The sequence below is a fragment of the Microcebus murinus genome, chromosome 16, assembly GCF_040939455.1.
Source record: "Microcebus murinus isolate Inina chromosome 16, M.murinus_Inina_mat1.0, whole genome shotgun sequence".
NCBI lineage: Eukaryota > Metazoa > Chordata > Mammalia > Primates > Cheirogaleidae > Microcebus > Microcebus murinus.
The window spans coordinates 50,190,941-50,208,919 of NC_134119.1; the positions used below are offsets into that span (position 1 = coordinate 50,190,941).

The 17,979-nt window shown below is 41.9% G+C and overlaps 1 protein-coding gene and 1 pseudogene across 4 annotated transcripts in view; one reads left to right on the forward strand and one right to left on the reverse strand.

The window, feature by feature from the left end:
- Nucleotides 1-17,979, reverse strand: part of NSD2 (nuclear receptor binding SET domain protein 2) — a 102,893-nt gene that overhangs the window by 78,525 nt on the left and 6,389 nt on the right. Inside the window, exon 1 of one of the 4 annotated variants that reach the window (XM_012737431.3) lies at nt 5,995-9,138. The exons of 2 other annotated variants lie outside the window; for them this stretch is intronic. The gene's annotated coding sequence lies outside the window, so the exon portion shown is untranslated. Of the gene's footprint in view, nt 1-2,427; nt 2,958-5,994; nt 9,139-17,979 lie in introns of those variants that run through there. One more of the 4 variants, XM_075992893.1, reaches the window with a different exon arrangement.
- LOC142861067 (chromobox protein homolog 3 pseudogene) lies at nt 3,435-3,999 on the forward strand (annotated as a pseudogene).

The following is a 17,979-nucleotide window of genomic DNA, read 5'->3' on the forward strand; positions in this document are numbered from 1 at the left end:
TACATTTAAACCTAGAATAAGTATGTCAACACATGTACAGCTTTGTGGGGTTTGGTGTTTTTTTAAAGCAATTTATGAAGTTTTATGTAATGATTTAGGTTGCAGGAGGCAGTTTTAATATCACAACAATGACACGGAATCACAAAATGATAAAGCTGAAAGGAAAGGCAACAAGGAATCACCTTTAAAAGGGAGAACACACCAGTCAGTCAAGGATGGCAAACTCTAGTTTGCACTACCACTAGCAGTCAGCATGGCCATGGACGCATGACTTAACCTGTCCAGTCACCATTGAAAAGCTGATTACCACCTGCCCACCAGTACAGTATACACTTCAAAGAGCCACTGTGTGTGAGGCAGCTAACACAATGTCAGGCCTGTGCAGGACAATGGGGAGGTGCTTGAAAGCAAAATAAACAACAATAGGAAAAGAGCTCATCCCAGACTCAGTACCATGCCCAGGAACACCTAGTCAACATGTCTAAAATCAGATCTTCCAACCCCAACACAGCCTTAGCCCCAGACTGATGAAAAAAGAAACAAGACACGAATAGTGACCAAGTGCAAAAGTACCTGGGGTCAGATCTAATTTGTGCTCAAACTAGCATTCTAATCTCTGTCCCCAAACCCCTCCTTGTTCATGCCCAAATTGAACACCACAAGGAACACTGCAGTAACATTAAATTTTATTTAGCTATCACCTGAAGATTAACCAGTCAAGGGCAACACTGCTAAGCTATAACAAGCACTACTCTACAACACAGAGAAAACAGTCAACATGCCACCCTGGCCATATGGAGGCCCAAGTGGAGAAGGGGGTAGTTTTAGAAAGACCCCTCTGGGCCGGGCACGGTGGCTCACGCCTGTAATCCTAGCACTCTGGGAGGCCGAGGCAGGAGGACTGCTCGAGGTCAGGAGTTCGAAACCAGCCTGAGCAAGAGCAAGACCCCATCTCTACTATAAATAGAAACAAATTAATTGGCCAACTAATATATATAGAAAAAATTAGCCGGGCATGGTAGTGCATGCCTGTAGTCCCAGCTACTCGGGAGGCTGAGGCAGCAGGATTGCTTGAGCCCAGGAGTGTGAGGTTGCTGTGAGCTAGGCTGACGCCTCGGCACTCACTCTAGCCTGGGCAACAGAGTGAGACTCTGTCTCAAAAAAAAAAAAAAAAGACCCCTCTGGATGCAGTGTGATGATGTGGAGTCTTCACTGTGAAGCTACAGTCTCCAACCTGAGACACACGGTGAAGGGGACAAAGCTAGAAATCAGGAATAGGCAAGCACCCACCCCAAATGGGAAAACATCTCCCAAGTGTCTCCATCACAGACTCCATCCAACGAGATCCCTCTGAGAAGGCAGCAACCAACAATATCAGACACTGGGGAAAAGTTGAGAACAATAAGGAACAGGGATGCCCAGGGATTTTTAGCTCTGTCTGGAAACACTTCTGATTATCACCACTTGAGAGAGGTATAGGTTCTTCTTCCAGCTCATATCAGACCAACTATCCTGTAGGTAAAAACTATAAACCCTGGACAAAATACAAAAAACTACCTGAAAGCACCAAAAGTAACCAAAAGCAGGAAGTAAATGGATAGAGTCAACTCTTGAAAGAAACTGAACAACACTGGCTGAACTCAATTTTTAGATTTGTGCCTGAGGAGAATTTGAAGCAACTGTAACAGCTGTAAAAGGGGGAAACCTCAAAAAGGAGAGAGTCCCAGAATGAGAATTCCAAATTCTGCATATAAACTTTGCCCAAATTCCAGGCAGACTCTAAGCAGCCTAGTTTATAAATAACTGACATGAGGTTCCAGCTGCTGGAGAAAAACAAAGCAAAAAGCACTTTTAAAAGGAATATAGGCCGGGCTCAGTGGCTGACACCTCTAATCCTAGCACTCCGCAAGGCCGAGGCAGGAGGATCACTTGAGCTCAGGAGTTTGAGACCAGCCTAAGCAAAAGCAAGTCCCCATCTCTACCAAAAATATAAAAAATTAGCTAGGCGTGCTGGCACAAGCCTGTAGTCCCAGCTATGTGGGAGGCTGAGGCAGGAGGATGGCTTGAGCCCAGGAGTTTGAGGTTTCAGTGAGCTACAATCACACCACTACACTCCAGCCTGGGGGACAGAGTGAGACTCTGGCTCAAAAAAAAAAAAAAAGGAATATAACAGAATCCATATGTCTACAACATATCATTCATAATATCTAGGAAAGAATCCAAAATTACTAAACACATGAAGAAACAGGGAAACAACAGAAACCAATCCTAAAATGGCCCAATACTGAAATTCATCAGACAAGGACTTTAAAACATCTATTATAATAACTATGTTCAAAAACATACAGAGGCCAGAAGACAGTAGAATGATATTTAAGCACTGAAAGAAAATCCATCAACCAAAATTTTATACCCAGAAAAAATAACCTGCAAGACTGAAGGCAAGGCCAGGCACGGTGCCTCACATTTATAATCCTAGCACTCTGGGAGGCCAAGGCAGGAGGATCTCTTGAGGTCAGGAGTTCGAGACCAGCCTGAGAAAGGGTGAGATCCTGTCTCTACAAAAAATAGAAAAAATTAGCTGAGCAACTAAAAATAGAAGAAAAAGATTAGCCAGGCATGGTGGTATGTGCCTATAGTCCCAGCTACTCAGAAGGCTGAGGCAGGCGGATCACTTGAGACCAGGAGTTAGAGGTTGCTGTGAGCTAGGCTGAAGCCACTGCACTCTAGCCCGGGACCTCGAGTAATCCGCCCACCTCAGCCTCCCAGAGAGCTAGGATTACAGGCACGAGCCACCGTGCCCGGCCTCACCGAAGCTTTAAGGCATGGGCTCCTACAGACAGGGTTTGCCTTTGCTCTGCAGCACTCTTAGTTACTGATCAATTGATTTTATCTTTATAAAAGTTTTTCTTAATCAAAGTCATACGAACAAATTAGGAAACTTTTCACTTTTTCTAGCATTTCAAGAAAACTACAGGCCGGGCGTGATGGCTCACGCCTGTAATCCTAGCACTCTGGGAGGCAGAGGCGGGCGGATTGCTCAAGGTCAGGAGTTCGAAACCAGCCTAAGCAAGAGTGAGACCACGTCTCTACTATAAATAGAAAGAAATTAATTGGCCAACTAATATACATAGAAAAAAATCAGCTGGGCATGGTGGCACATGCCTGTAGTCCCAGCTACTCGAGAGGCTGAGGCAGGAGGATTGCTTGAGCCCAGGAGTTTGAGGTTGCTGTGAGCTAGGCTGACACCACAGCACTCACTCTAGCCTGGGCAATAAACCAAGACTCTGTCTCAAAAAAAAAAAAAAAAAAAAAAAAGAAAGAAAGAAAAAAGAAAACTACAAAACATATTCAAAACTAACCCAAGGAGAGACGCCGTAGACCCGCGACCTGGAGCAGCTCAGAGGCGGTGAATAATAGCTTTTCATGTCTGCAATAAAAAATGGCCTCCAATAAAACTACATTGCAAAAAATGGGAAAGAAACAGAATGGGAAGAGTAAAAAGGTTGAAGAGGCAGAGCCTGAAGAATTTGTGGTGGAAAAAGTACTGGATCGACGTGTTGTAAATGGGAAAGTGGAGTATTTCCTGAAGTGGAAGGGATTTACAGATGCTGACAATACTTGGGAACCTGAAGAAAATTGGATTGTCCAGTTAATCGAAGCATTTCTTAATTCTCAAAAAGCTGGTAAAGGAAAAGATGGTACAAAAAGAAAATCTTTATCTGACAGTGAATCTGATGATAGCAAATCAAAGAAGAAAAGAGATGCTGCTGACAAACCAAGAGGCTTTGCCAGAGGTCTTGATCCTGAAAGAATAATTGGTGCCACAGATAGCAGTGGAGAATTAATGTTTCTTATGAAATGGAAAGATTCAGATGAGGCAGATATGGTGCTGGCAAAAGAGGCAAATATGAAGTGTCCTCAAATTGTAATTGCTTTTTATGAAGAGAGACTAACTTGGCATTCTTGTCCAGAAGATGAAGCTCAATAATTGTTTGCATTGCTCACTCGCGCGCGCACGCTCGCTCGCTCGCGCTCTCTCTCTCTCTATATATATATATATATAAAATCTAGGTCTTGGTTTTTGATTTACTAGTGTGAAGAAAATAACTACATCTAATAAATCAAGTTTGATACATTTGTTTTGAAAGTAGTATTGAGAGAGTTGTTGGGGGGGTTGCATCAATAGCACTGGTTACTTTGAAAAAATAAAAGCTTTCTGTAGTTGCTTCCTTTATCAGAAAGAAAAAAAAAAAAAAAAACTAACCCAAGAGGAAAAAACCTGAAAGCCCAACAACTAATGAAGAGAACTATAATAGCTAGTCTTACCACCCCTTCAATGAATAATCATTCTTTTATTGGGGAAGGCAGGGAGGGGTTAAGTTCTTAAATGCAGTATGAAAAACAATAGGACAAAGTAACATATCCATCACCCTGAAAGACAATTTTTAGCATTTTGCTACATTTGCTTCAAGTCGTTTTTATATGAAAGAAGAAAAAACTACAGATAATAACAACTACAAATATGTCTTTAATGTTACCCTGTAGCACTTCTATGTTAAGGCAGGATCTCCAGATCTGAGATCTCCGAGAGGAAATGAGCAACAGGAGCCAGCCCTCATGGGGCTCCCAGGAGTGGGAAACCAGGGTCACCTAGTGAGACTGTCCACCTCCACACCCACAACAGTGTGAGACAGGTGTAACTATTCTGTTCCATAAGTACAGAGACTAACACCTGGGTCATCCAGCTAGGAGATAGGCAACACTCAGACACAGACAATCTACTTCAGGTATCACCTCCCACAGGTCTCTCAGACACAGACAACCTACTTCAGGTATCACCTCCCACAGGTCTCTGATGAGGAGTGAATGAATAAAGCACACACAGAGGCAGTCTACCTTATTCTCGAAATATAAGTTCCATGTATTCTCCTCCAGAGGCAATATCCATCATGAATTTACTATACATCCTCCCAGTCTGTAGTATATATCCATTAACACAGAATTATGGCACGTGGTTTGTATTTCTATAAATCCTACGTTATGCCTTTGCTCTGCAATTTGATCACTCAACATATTTTTATCTGTGTTGATATGTATAAATATAGCTCAGTCTTTAACTACTGTGTATCATTCATCACGTAAATATTTCATAAATTGTTTAAGCTATTTATAAAAGATGATGGAAATACAGAACACAGAAAATGATGTAAAGTTTCCCAAAAACATTATGCAATGTTGGCATAACCCTCATACCAAAACCAGAAAACAAAAAAGGGTATAAAAAAAAGCTATAGATCAAGATCAATCAAGAATTATTTTAAAAAAATAGAAGTAAATCAAACCCATCCACTACTAAGTTAGAAGAATAAGATACCATGGCCAAAGAGGGTTTATCCAAAAATGTAAGGATGACTCAATATCAGTAACTCGATTAATGTTGTCACCATGTTAGCAGATTACAGAAGATTTTTGGTGAAGATGGCTAAATTTTTTTTTTTTTAAGAGACAAGTTCTCATTCTGTCACCTAGGCTACAGTGCAGCAGTATGATCATAGCTCACTCCATCCTCAAACTCCTGGGGCTCCAGTGATCCTCCTGCCTCAGCCTCCCAAGTAGCTGGGACTATACGTAATAGCTGTACCACTCACACCCTGCTAATTTTTTTTTTAAGAGACAGGGCCTTGCTACGTTGCCCAGGCTGGTTTTGAACTCCAGAGATCAAGAGATCCTCCAGACTCAGTCTCCCAGAGTGCTGGGATTACAGGTGTGAGCTACCGTGACTGGCTTAACATACTGTTTTAAAGAAAAGTTAGCTATGCTACCTAACTCAAAGCAAGCAAGGGAAATCTCCAGGTCTTATGAATGAAGAAGGAACAACAGCCTGAGCCTCGTAGGATGCAGGCTGCCCCTGACAGGATCCCAAGCTTTACGAGCTGGGGGCTTGGCAGCCAGAATGCAGAGCAGAGGAGCAGAACAAGGACCTGGACCTACCTGGCAGTGGCTGGGAGCAAAGTGTAGAGACTACTGCCCGGGCTGTAATCCTGGCTCTGCCATCACTTAATTGTGGGACCCTGGGCAAGTAACTACCTCTCATCCTAACTCCGTGTCCTGGAGACAGAGGACTGACTTTGTAGGGTCTAAACATTAAGAAGGAAGAGAAAGCACTGCCAGGCAGAGGACTCTCCAATCACCAGGTATCTGCCGTCATAGTGTTGTCATCATCACCTGAGCCCCTCTACTGGCCAGCCTAGGGTTGGGCCCTCAGCAAACACCCACCAGAGGCCACTGGGGTGATAGAATCTCCCTTAAGAAATCTGAATTCCAAGCCTTTGTCTCAGAAAGCTATGATGTCCCAAATCCTGAGACATGAAATTTATATCAAAACAAGTGTCCAGAATGAGTGACACTGGTAAGACTCTGCAAAGGCAACCAGGAAACTGCTCATGGGTCCAAAGCACTCAGAAGACCCACTCAGATGACTTCCACAGAGTAAGCTGGAAGCCAGAGCATATAGTGGGAGATTCCCAAGGAACCAGGCACAGGATAATGTGGAAGGTCTTCTACAAAATAAGAACAGGAAATTATTGTTTTTATAACTTGCAGGCTTGGAAACAGGCTTTGAAATAAAAAACTCAGTTGTTGAGTCAAATACAGCAGACCAGACCCAGCTAAAAATATAACAGATGATAAATCTTAACAAATCACCAAGGAAAAAAGCTGATAGAGATGAAAATATTTAAGATGAATTAAGAAACAAAACATTCTTATTTCATTCTTTCAAATATTTATAAAGTGCCTACTACGTGACAGACACTGATTTTTAGGTACTGGGGTTACAGCACTGAACAAAACAGTAAAAAACATTCTGCCCACCAAAAGAATTGAAAGCAGGGACTTGAAGAGATATTTGTACATCCATGTTCATGGCAGTATTATTCACAATAACCAAAAGGTAGAAGCAACCTAAGAGTCCACTGACAGATGAATGGATAAGCAAAATGTAGTTTATCGATACAACATTATTCAGCTTTAAAAAGGAAGGAAGTTCTTGGCCATAGGTTCATGCCTGTAATCCCACCAGCACTTTGGGAAACAGAGGCAGGATTACTTGAGGCCAAGAGTTGTAGACCTGGCCAAAGAAGCAAGACTCTGTCTCCCACCACCTCCCCTAAAGAGTTAAGCATCATATTGCTGTTTTTTAAAGAAGTGCTTAGGAATTATATAACTAGTGATTTACATTCACAGAATACATATAAAATATGATCTAACACGTTAAGTGGCTGGACAGGCTGAGAAGCCCCTGTAGGACCACATGGAATAGAGGCAGGGGGTCTCCAAAATGAAGGGAGGGGCATTGCTCTCAGAAGGTGGAGAAAAGGACCTGAACAACAACAGGCAATGTTGAAAACATTCAATGAGCACCAGGCCTGTTCCAGCATTTGCAAATAGAGCAATAAACAAAATGTATTCCTTATTCTTAAAGAGCTTATGTTCTCAACAAGAGAGGCAGAAATTAAGAAATACAGATATGTTAGGGAAAGAGAAAGATGGGGCAGAGGGTGGAGGGGAGGCAGGAAGACCATCCCTTCCTAGTCTGAGATTGAGCAAACCTCACAGGTCCTTTCTGCTGGGCTTTACTTAGGACACAGCAGGCCTCACTGCCCCCACCCTCCCACTGGCTAAGATGTCAGCTACAGCCCATGCTAACCATTCAGTGAATTTAACCAAGCAGAGAGGCACCTTGAGGCCTCAACACTGGGACAGCTGTAAGGCTTTCAGGATATTCCCCAGAGCCAGGCCATGAAAAGGACCAAGCTCCAAGCTATTCCTCCAGGATCAGAAGAGAGACTTAAATGGAAAACTCACGTTTGCAAATATGATCTACACACACCTAAAATTCCATCATTTTCTAATTTCACACTAATCTACCTGAAATATATTTTAGTCCTACCATCACTGAATGACAGCACCTCTGTTCTTTTATTGTCTACATAAATAATGAAGTCAGCATAGTTTGCTATAGAACAGGATCCAAAGGCATTGACCACTCCATTAATCAAAAATTCTCTAATAAGGTTACTCTACAAAATGTATTTGTTTTTAACTTTTTTTTTTTTTTGAGACAGAATCTCACTGTTGCCTGGGCTACAGTGCCATGGAGTCAGCCTAGCTCACAGCAACCTCAAACTCCTGGCTCAAGTGATACTCCTGCCTCAGCCTGCTGAGTAGCTGGGACTACAGGCACGCGTCACCACACCTGGCTAATTTTTCCTATTTTTAGTTGCCTGGCTAATTTTTTCTATTTGTTTAGCAGAGACAGGGTCTCGCTCTTGCTCAGGCTGGTCTTGAACTCCTGATCTCAAGTGATTTTCCCCCCTCAGCCTCCCAGGATGCTAGGATTATAGGTGTTGAGCCACCATGCCCGGCATACTCTATAAAATTTAGAATTTACTCATAGCAAAATTTTACTTGTCCTGTGGAAATGCACCTATTACAGTAAGGACTTTATAACTGACTTATTTCTGTTTTTGTTTTGGCTGCAAAGAAACTCAGAGCCAAAGGCAAGGCTTAATACCAGCCCTTCTGGCTAACCCATTTGTGCCGCTTTTCTTTCTCTCAACTCCAATATTAAAATTTATGATAACACATAAGTTAATATGTTCCCTGGTCCAAATTGCTGGTTTCTTTCTATTTCACTGTATATATTCCTAATGTAATATGTCAAATAATTGGACTCCTCATTCATTTCTGGTGGGAATATAAAATGGTGCAGTCACTATGGAGAATAGTCTAACAGTTCCTCAAAAAGTTAAATATAGTTACCATGTGGCCCAGCAATTCCACTACTAGGTATCTACCTAAGACAGTTGAAAACATGTTCAAACAAAAATTTATACAAGAATGTTGATATGAGAGCATTATTAATAGCAAAAAAACCCAGGCCTGGCGCCGTGGCTCATGCCTGTAATCCTAGCACTCTGAGAGGTCGAGGCAGGTGGATTGCTTGAGGTCAGGAGTTCGAAACCAGCCTGAGCAAGAGTGAGACCCCGTCTCTACTATAAATAGAAACAAATTAATTGGCCAACAAATATACATAGAAAAAATTAGTCGGGCATGGTGGTGCATGCCTGTAGTCCCAGCTACTCGGGAGGCTGAGGCAGTAGGATTGCTTGAGCCCAGGAGTTTCATGTTGCTGTGAGCTAGGCTGACGCCACGGCACTCACTCTAGCCTGGGAAACAAAGCAAGACTCTGTCTCAAAAAAAAAAAAAAAAAAAAAAAAACCCAAATGACTACCAGCTAATAAAATGGATAAACAAAATGGTCTATCCATACAATGGATAGCCATATTTAGCCATAAAAAGGAACAAAGTACTGATGTATGCTACAACATGGATGAACATTATGCTAAGTGAAAGAAGCCAGACACAAAAGGCCACATATTGTATGAATTCATTTATGTGAAATGTCCAAAAATAGGCACATCCATAGACAGAAGTAGAATGGTTGCCAAGGCCAGAGAGGAGGGGAAGACGGGAATTTGAGAATTGACTGTTTAATGGTACATGGTTACAGCAACCTCCAATTATAAAACACAAAAGAAAAAAAGAAAAATGAAAAAAAAAGAGAATGATACAGGGTTTTTACTGGGTTGATGAAAATGTTTAGGAATTAGGTAATGGCAATGGTTGCACAACACTGAATATACTAAAAACCACTGAATGGTACACTTTATAATGGTTTAAACAGTGAATGTTATGTGAATTTTCTCTCAGTAAAAAGTCAAATTTTTTGTGAAATGGGCAAAGTGTCAAACATACCAAGTTCCATCACTAAAGCATCTGTAAAATCTTTTTCTTTTTTCTTTCTTTTTTTTTTTTTTTTTTGAGACAGAGTCTCACTTTGTTGCCCAGGCTAGAGTGAATGCCATGGCATCAGCCTAGCTCACAGCAATCTCAATCTCCTGGGCTCAAGTGATCCTATTGCCTCAGCCTCCCAAGTAGCTGGGACTACAGGCATGTGCCATCATGCCTGGCTAATTTTTTGAATATATATTTTTAGTTGGTCAATTAATTTCTTTCTATTTTTAGTAGAGACGAGGTCTCACTCAGGCTGCTTTCGAACTCCTGACTTTGAGCAATCCGCCTGCCTCACCCTCCCAGAGTGCTAGGATTACAGGTGTAAGCCACCACACCCGGCCTATAAAATCTTTTTCTACTTTCCCTCTAAAACAGATTTAAAGCATAAAGATAATTTTCTGAACCTAGCAGGGGCATCTGCTTCAAAAGCTGGAAACTCTAAAGAAGAACTGGCTTCAAGTCCATGTAAGTTATAATCACAGCCCCGGCCCTCTTTCTCATGCCAGGCAGCCAACCCTGCCCTGAGACAAAGAGCAAGACTGGAAGTCTAGTCCAGGGACAGGGTACAGTGGGATCACAACTGATGTGGAAGGGGCTCTGAATGAATCAAGATTACAAGAAAGCCCAATAGTGAACTGTAAGACCCTTAGCCCCTTCAGGCAGCCAGCCAGAAGATACCTATTAGGACCCAGAAGCAACACATACCAACATTGGGGTCCCCACCCAGAGTCCTCCCATTAGCTCCTGAGCCTCCATCTTGACATTAAGCCTTCAGCCAAGGACCACCAGCCATCTGAGGGAAACTTACTATGAGAGACAAGAATTTAAAACCAGGAGAAAATTAGGAACTTAGAGGAACACACAAGACAGGAAATGGGAGAAACATCAAAAGTACACTCCCATTTGTATGAGGTTAAAATACATACACACACTTAGGTATGCTCTGCCTACCTCTGGCTACACTGTTGCCTTTAAGGAAGTGAATGAGGTGGATAAAGAACAGGGAAATAGGAGATTTTTTTACACCATACTTTTTAATTTTGAGGCATGTGAATATATTAAAGTTTTTATCTAGGTTTTTAAGCCAGGAGTGGTGGCTAACAGAACTTTAGGAGGCCAAAGGAGAAGTATCCCTTGAGTCCAGGAGTTTTGAGACCACCCTGCCTTCACAAAAATAAAAATTAGGCCGGGCGCTGTGGCTCACGCCTGTAATCCTAGCTCTTGGGAGGCCGAGGCGGGCGGATTGCTCAAGGTCAGGAGTTCAAAACCAGCCTGAGCAAGAGCGAGACCCCGTCTCTACTATAAATAGAAAGAAATCAATTGGCCAACTGATATATATATAAAAAATTAGCCGGGCATGGTGGCACATGCCTGTAGTCCCAGCTACCAGGGAGGCTGAGGCAGAAGGATCGCTCGAGCCCAGGAGTTTGAGGTTGCTGTGAGCTAGGCTGACGCCACGGCACTCACTCTAGCCTGGGCAACAAAGCGAGACTCTGTCTCAAAAAAAAATAAAAATAAAAAATAAAAAAATAAATAAAAATTAAAAAATTAGTGGTGGTACGTGTCTGTAATCCTGGCTACTCAGGAGGCTGAGGTGGGAGGATCACCTGAACCCAGGAGTTTGAGGATACAGTCAGCTATGATTGCACCACTGCACTCCAGTCTGGGTAACAGAGCGAGAAACCTTGTCTCTCTAAAAAAATAAATAAATAAAAAATAAAAATTAATAAAATTTAAAATAGGTTTTATTTATATTTTTAAAGAAACAGTATGAAAATATAAAAATGTTTCCAAAATAATTAAAAATTACAGCACTCTTAATAATAGCATTCCATAACTGCTAAGGGAACAAAAAGAGACAGCCAGGTATTTTTAATATGTGCCTCCTACAGTTTTGCCAAAAGGAGAAGGAGAAAGTCAGGAAGAAGGGAGACAGGAAAGAAGGAAGAAAAGAAAGGAGGAAAGAAAAGGGAAATGAAAGGACGTAGAAAAATGAAGGAGAGAAGTAGGAAGGAAAAGAAAAATATAGGAGAGAAAAAAAGTAAATCTGAAGATTGTGTCAATGAAATAACTACATAATAGGAGTTCTAAAAAGAAACAGAAGATAAACTTAAAAAGAAATAACTCAAGATATACCAGAATCAAAAGGTCAAAAGGACCTATAAGACATGTGGAATGGCTCACGCCCTTTAATCTCAGCACTCTGAGAGGCTGAGGCAGGAGGATCACTTGAACCCAGGAGTTTGAGGCTGCAGTGAGCTATGACGATACCATTGCACTCCAGCCCGGGCAACAGAGACATTGTCTCCGCCTGTAATCCTAGCACTCTGGGAGGCTGAGGCAGGAAGATTGCTCAAGGTCAGGAATTTGAAACCAGCCTGAGCAAGAGCAAGACCCCGTTCTCTACTATAAATAGAAAGAAATTAATTGGCCAACTAATATACATAGAAAAAATTAGCCGGGCATGGTGGCGCATGCCTGTAGTCCCAGCTACTCGGGAGGCTGAGGCAGTAGGATCACTTAAGCCCAGGAGTTTGAGGTTGCTGTGAGCTAGGCTGACGCCACGACACTCACTCTAGCCTGGGCAACAAAGTGAGACTCTGTCTCAAAAAAAATAAAATAAGAGACATTGTCTCTTTAAAAAAAAAAAAGGGACCCATCCATCAAGTGCCCAGTATAATGAATACAAAACAGGCCAACATGGCTTCCAGAGATGGGATTTTTAAAAAAAGGTCTCATGCCACATGCAAAGTATCAAAAATCTGAATAGTGCCAGACTTCTTAAAAGAGAAAATACACATGGGAAGCTCAAAAGCAATGAAGGGATTCTTCCAAAATTTTGAGAGAAAATTAATTTCCAACCTAAATTGTATACTTAGCCAAGCTTTCAATCAAGTATAAGTATAAATAGGTAATTTTGGCATGGAAGGTATCAATAAATATTGCCTCATAATTTAAGGTAACTACCAGAAAGTGGAAGGGTCACTTGAATCCAAGAGTTTGAGGTTTTAGGGAGCTAGGATCCCACCACTGCACTCTAGCCTGAGCAACAAGAGTGAGATCCCATCTCTTTAAAAAAAAAAAAAAAAGGAAAAAAGTGGTTGGGTAGCTTACGTCTGTAATCCAGCACTCTAGAAGGTGGGAAGCCAAGTCAGAGGACTGCTTGCAACCGGGAGGATTGCTTGAGGCCAGGAGTTTGAGACCACCCTGAGCAAGAACAAGTTGCCTCTCTACCAAAAATAGAAAACAAACAACAACAAAAAAAAATTAGCCAGGAATGGCAGCGCACATGCCCATAGTCCCAGCTGCTGGGGAGGCTGAGGCAGAAGGATCTCTTGAGCCCAGGAGTTTGAGGTTGCAGTGAGCTGTGATGATGCCACCGCACTCTGGTGGGGGTGACAAAGCAAGACTCTGTCTCAAAAAAAAAAAAGGAAAAAAGACAACTACTAGAAGGTTTATCACCAAACATGAAGATAAAAACCAAGGAAAACATGAGATTCAAGAAACAAATGGCTCATCTCAGAAGATGATGTAAACAGCTCTACAGCAAGCTATGGTAGAGTCCTTCCAGTCTAGAGCAGGAAGACAGAAAGCACTGGGAGAAAGATCATCACAAGAAAAGGTAAACTGACAGATCGAGTGTAACTGACCATCCCAAAAGGCTTTTTATACAGTTCATTTGGAAAACCTTGGGCTGAATTAGTAATAGATACATGGAAAACTAAGCAAACAGAAAAATTATTACTGCCAGGAAAACAAAAGTCATACAAGAAAGTAAATATTATCAATTATGGTGTATGGGTAAACTAAACAATATAACTATTTATAAATATTAATTTAAACCAAAACTCACTATAAAAGTATGATAAATCGAAGATGGTCAATAATTCTTTGTCACTCTCCCCTGCAAGAGACAACATCTATTTCTCCCTGGAGTCTGGCCTGGCCCTGTAGCTGCTTTCAACAACAGAATATAGCAAAGCGATACTATGATAGTTCTCACTCTAGCCTTTAAAAGAACTAGCAGGTTTTGCTTCCTCCTGCATGGAACCAGCCACTATGCTGCAAGGAAGCCCAAGCAGTCTCATGCAATGGCCCATATTGGGGAGGATGAAGCCTCTGGCCAACAGTCCCTGCTGCACTCCCAGCCAACAGCCAGTACCAACAAGCTAACGTCACGTAGAGCTGAAGTTAGATAACCCTGGTTAGCCATGCCCAAATTACAAGATGTAAACAATAACTGCTGCTGTGTTTTCAGCCACTAAATTCTAGAATAGGTAACCAAACACCAAAATATTGGAAATATTGGGAAGAAGTAGGAAGAGGTAGTGGGAGACAAGGGAGGGTAAGAAAGCTAAATCCTCATCCTCTTCCATAGATAAAACTTTGTTTAGTTTTTTGGGGTTTTTTTTAAGTTTATAGGTTTATTATAAAAGATATAAAGAATGCAGATGAACAGCAAGATAAAGTAACAGATACCGCCAGTATTGCAGAAGCAGGGGTGGGATGGGGCATGGAGCCCTCTCTGCATATACCACGTTCCCAATAACTTCACGTGTTCAGCAACCTGGAAGGTCATTATTTTAGTTTAATGAAAGATAAATTGTAAATATGCCTAAACATTTTGGTTGGTGAGCTTATAGTTAAACATTTCCTTCTACTTTTCTTTCTTTTTTTTTTTTCTTGGAGAGAAGAGTCTCACTTTGTTGCCCAGGCTAGAGTGCCGTGGCATCAGCCTAGCTCACAGCAACCTCAAACTCCTGGGCTCGAGCAATCCTACTGCCTCAGCCTCCCAAATAGCTGGGACTATAGGCATGCACCACTATGCCTGGCTAATTTTTTTCTATATATATCTTAGTTGGCCAATTAATTTCTTTCTATTTTTAGTAGACATGGGGTCTCGCTCTTGCTCAGGCTGGTTTCAAACTCCTGATCCCGGCCTCAGTGATGGGATTATGGGTGTGAGCCCAGCCTCCTCCTACTTTTCTTTATTATACAAATTTCTCATAAAATTTATTTACGTGCCAGACACTGTGGCTCACACCTGTAATCCTAGCACTCTGGGAGGACAAGATAGGAGGACTGCTAGAGCTCAGGAGTTCAAGACCAGCCTGAGGAAGAGCAAGACCCTGTCTCTACTAAATACAGAAAAAATTAGCTAGGCATGGTGGCACACGCCTATAGTCCCAAGCTACTCAGGAGGCTAATTCAGGAGGACTGCTCGAGCCCAGGAGTTTGAGGTTGCTGTGAGCTAGGCTAAAGCCACGGCACTCTAGCCTGGGCTACAGAGTGAGAGTGAGACTCTGTCTCGAAGAAAAAAAAAATTATTGACTGATTATGAAATTATTAAAAAAGCTTTCTATTTTGCCATAATGAAGTGTCAAGAAATTGCACATCCTCTTTTTTTTTTTTTTTTTTTTTGAGACGGAATCTCACTCTGTTGCCCAGGCTAGAGTGCCATGGCATCAGCCTAGCTCACAGCAACCTCAAACTCCTGGGCTCAAGCAATCCTTCTGCCTCAGCCTCCTGAGTAGATGCGAACACAGGCATGTGCCACCATGCCCGGCTAATTTTTCCCATATTTTTTTAGTTGGTCAATTAATTTCTTTCTATTTTTAGTAGACATTTTCAAACTCCTGATCTTGAGCGATCCTCCTGCCTCAGCCTCCCAGAGTGATGGGATTATGGGTGTGAACCACCACGCCCAGCCTAAAATTACACATTCTTGAAAACAAGATTGATAGAAATTCTAGGTTGGGACTCACAACTCAGATCAGGGCAGCTCTAAGAAGCCAGCTCAGAGATGTCTGGACAATAACAGAGGAAGATTTTTCCTTAAGGAAAGATTTTGTAATGAATATTTTATAAATAAAGGTACATTTAGCTACAATTTCCCATTTTCCCCATGTATGGCGACTTTTGGGACACACTGTATTTCTAATGGACTATCAAGACAGATTTTCTTTAGCTCACAAATTTATCAACTTACAATAATGATCAGGACCTCCTCCCAAAGGAAACAGAGAAGGTAGTAACCCATAATTGATGCTGTTACTATTTCTTCTGAACCAGCAGAGAGCCCTCACTAATGCCACTGACCCACAGCAGGGGGCCTGGGACTAGGGCACTAGTGATGCCTTGCTTCTGCCCTTTACTGATTCAATCCACTAATTTGTTGACATTTCTATAGGAGCCAAGATCATAATGATATACAAGAAACACACATAAGTTTAACTTCCAAAAGTAGACACTGAATAAGCAAGACTTACCATTATTTGTTTCAAAGGAGTTATAAGCAGTTAAATTTTAAAGAAATAAATACTTTTCTTTTTTTCAGATTTCAGAACTCAACTGAAAAGAACCTCACAAAGTGTTAACATGATACATAATCACAACTCATGTTCCACAAATACAGTATGCAATTTATTTTACATGAAGAACAACAAAAAAAGAAAAATCTAATTCTTCTACATGCAACTTTCTCAGTAGCCTCATATTGTTAAGTTTTCACTTTGGGTAGTGCGGCCTCTACTGAAATGTCACTTTTCTCTCCCACTCAAGGAAGAAGTTGCCTTAAGTTATTATAGATAAGCTTTTCCATGCTTTTGTGCCAGTTCATGCCTCCATCTCAGGCTATCCCATGGAAGAACCTGAACAAAAGAGAAACAAGAGGCCTCAGGAGGAGGAATGCCACAGGGACCTCAGCTACCAGACACCCAACAGTGCTCAGCAACACCCAGGTCACACAGACCAAAACCTGAGGGTTCTAAGTTGGACACATTCCCCCCTTGCCACTATTTAGCCCAGGCAGTCTCACACGCCCTGAAAGCCTTCTCACACATCGAGTGCCTGCACATGCAGCACAGTTTTAGGGATGCTGATGTGAACAAGAAACAAGTGCCCTGCTTTCATGGAGCTTCCACTCAAGCTGTGAGGGCAGGTGGGGACGACAAATGAGGTGATCACTGCTATGGAAAAAAAATCAGTCAAAGGCGCTCAGGAGAGAAGAGGGGGTGCAATTTTAAATTTGGGGGTTTCAATGTGGGCTTCACTGAGAAACTGATATTTGGGCAAGAAAGTCAACAAAATTTTATTCCTTAATGGGTTTTCTCTTGTTTCTGGACCCTGAAACTGAAGGAAATACAAATACTTACCAAAAAAACACTATCTAGACAGTGAAAAGCACCTCTTTCCATCTGATTCTGTCAGACAAAAACTTAGGGGCTATCACTGACACCTATTCCTCTACATCTCTCCTATCCCAAACCTTAAATGCCTTATCAATTTTACTCCAGATGCTTTCCTAGCTAAGCCTGTCCACCTCCCTGCATACCCACCATCTCAACACTGGCCAACCACCAAGATCTTTCACCAGGACCAACACCACAGTATCCTGATTGGCTCAATAATCAGGAAACTCCAGGCAGTAGTTCTCGACTTAAGGGCATCAGAATCCATGAAGAGGCTGGGCATGGTGGCTCACACCTGTAATCCTAGCACTCTGGGAGGCCAAGGCAGGTGGATCACTCGAGGTCAGGAGTTCAAAACCAGCCTGAGCAAGAGTGAGACCCCATCTCTACTAAAAAAAAAAAAAAAAATAGAAAGAAATTAATTGGACAACTAAAATTATATAGAAAAAATTAGCCGTGCATGGTGGCACATGCCTGTAGTCCCAGCTACTCGGGAGGCTGAGGCAGGAGGATCACTTGAGCCCAGGAGTCTGAGGCTACTGTGAGGTAGGTTGATGTCACAGCACTCTAGCCAGGGTGACAGAGTGAGGCACTGTCTCAAAAAAAAAACAAAACCACTGGACCAATTATGGTGCAGTGTGGCTTAATTCAAAGGTTTCTTTCTTGCTTATGGTACATAGCCATTTGTTTCCACAGGAAAAAGGGAAAATGAGAAAGCACATGTCTCTCAGAGCTTCCTCTCAGAAGTGACATGTCACTTTTCACTGGCGAAAGCAAATCACAGGCCACACCAAATTTCAAGGAGACAGGGATGTTCAATTGTATCAGGCACTCAAAGCAGAAACAATGGAAAGATTTTAACCTGAACAGAGTACAGATTGGCCTGCTGTACAAACTCTTCCCTAATCCTCTCCTACCACCAATTCAA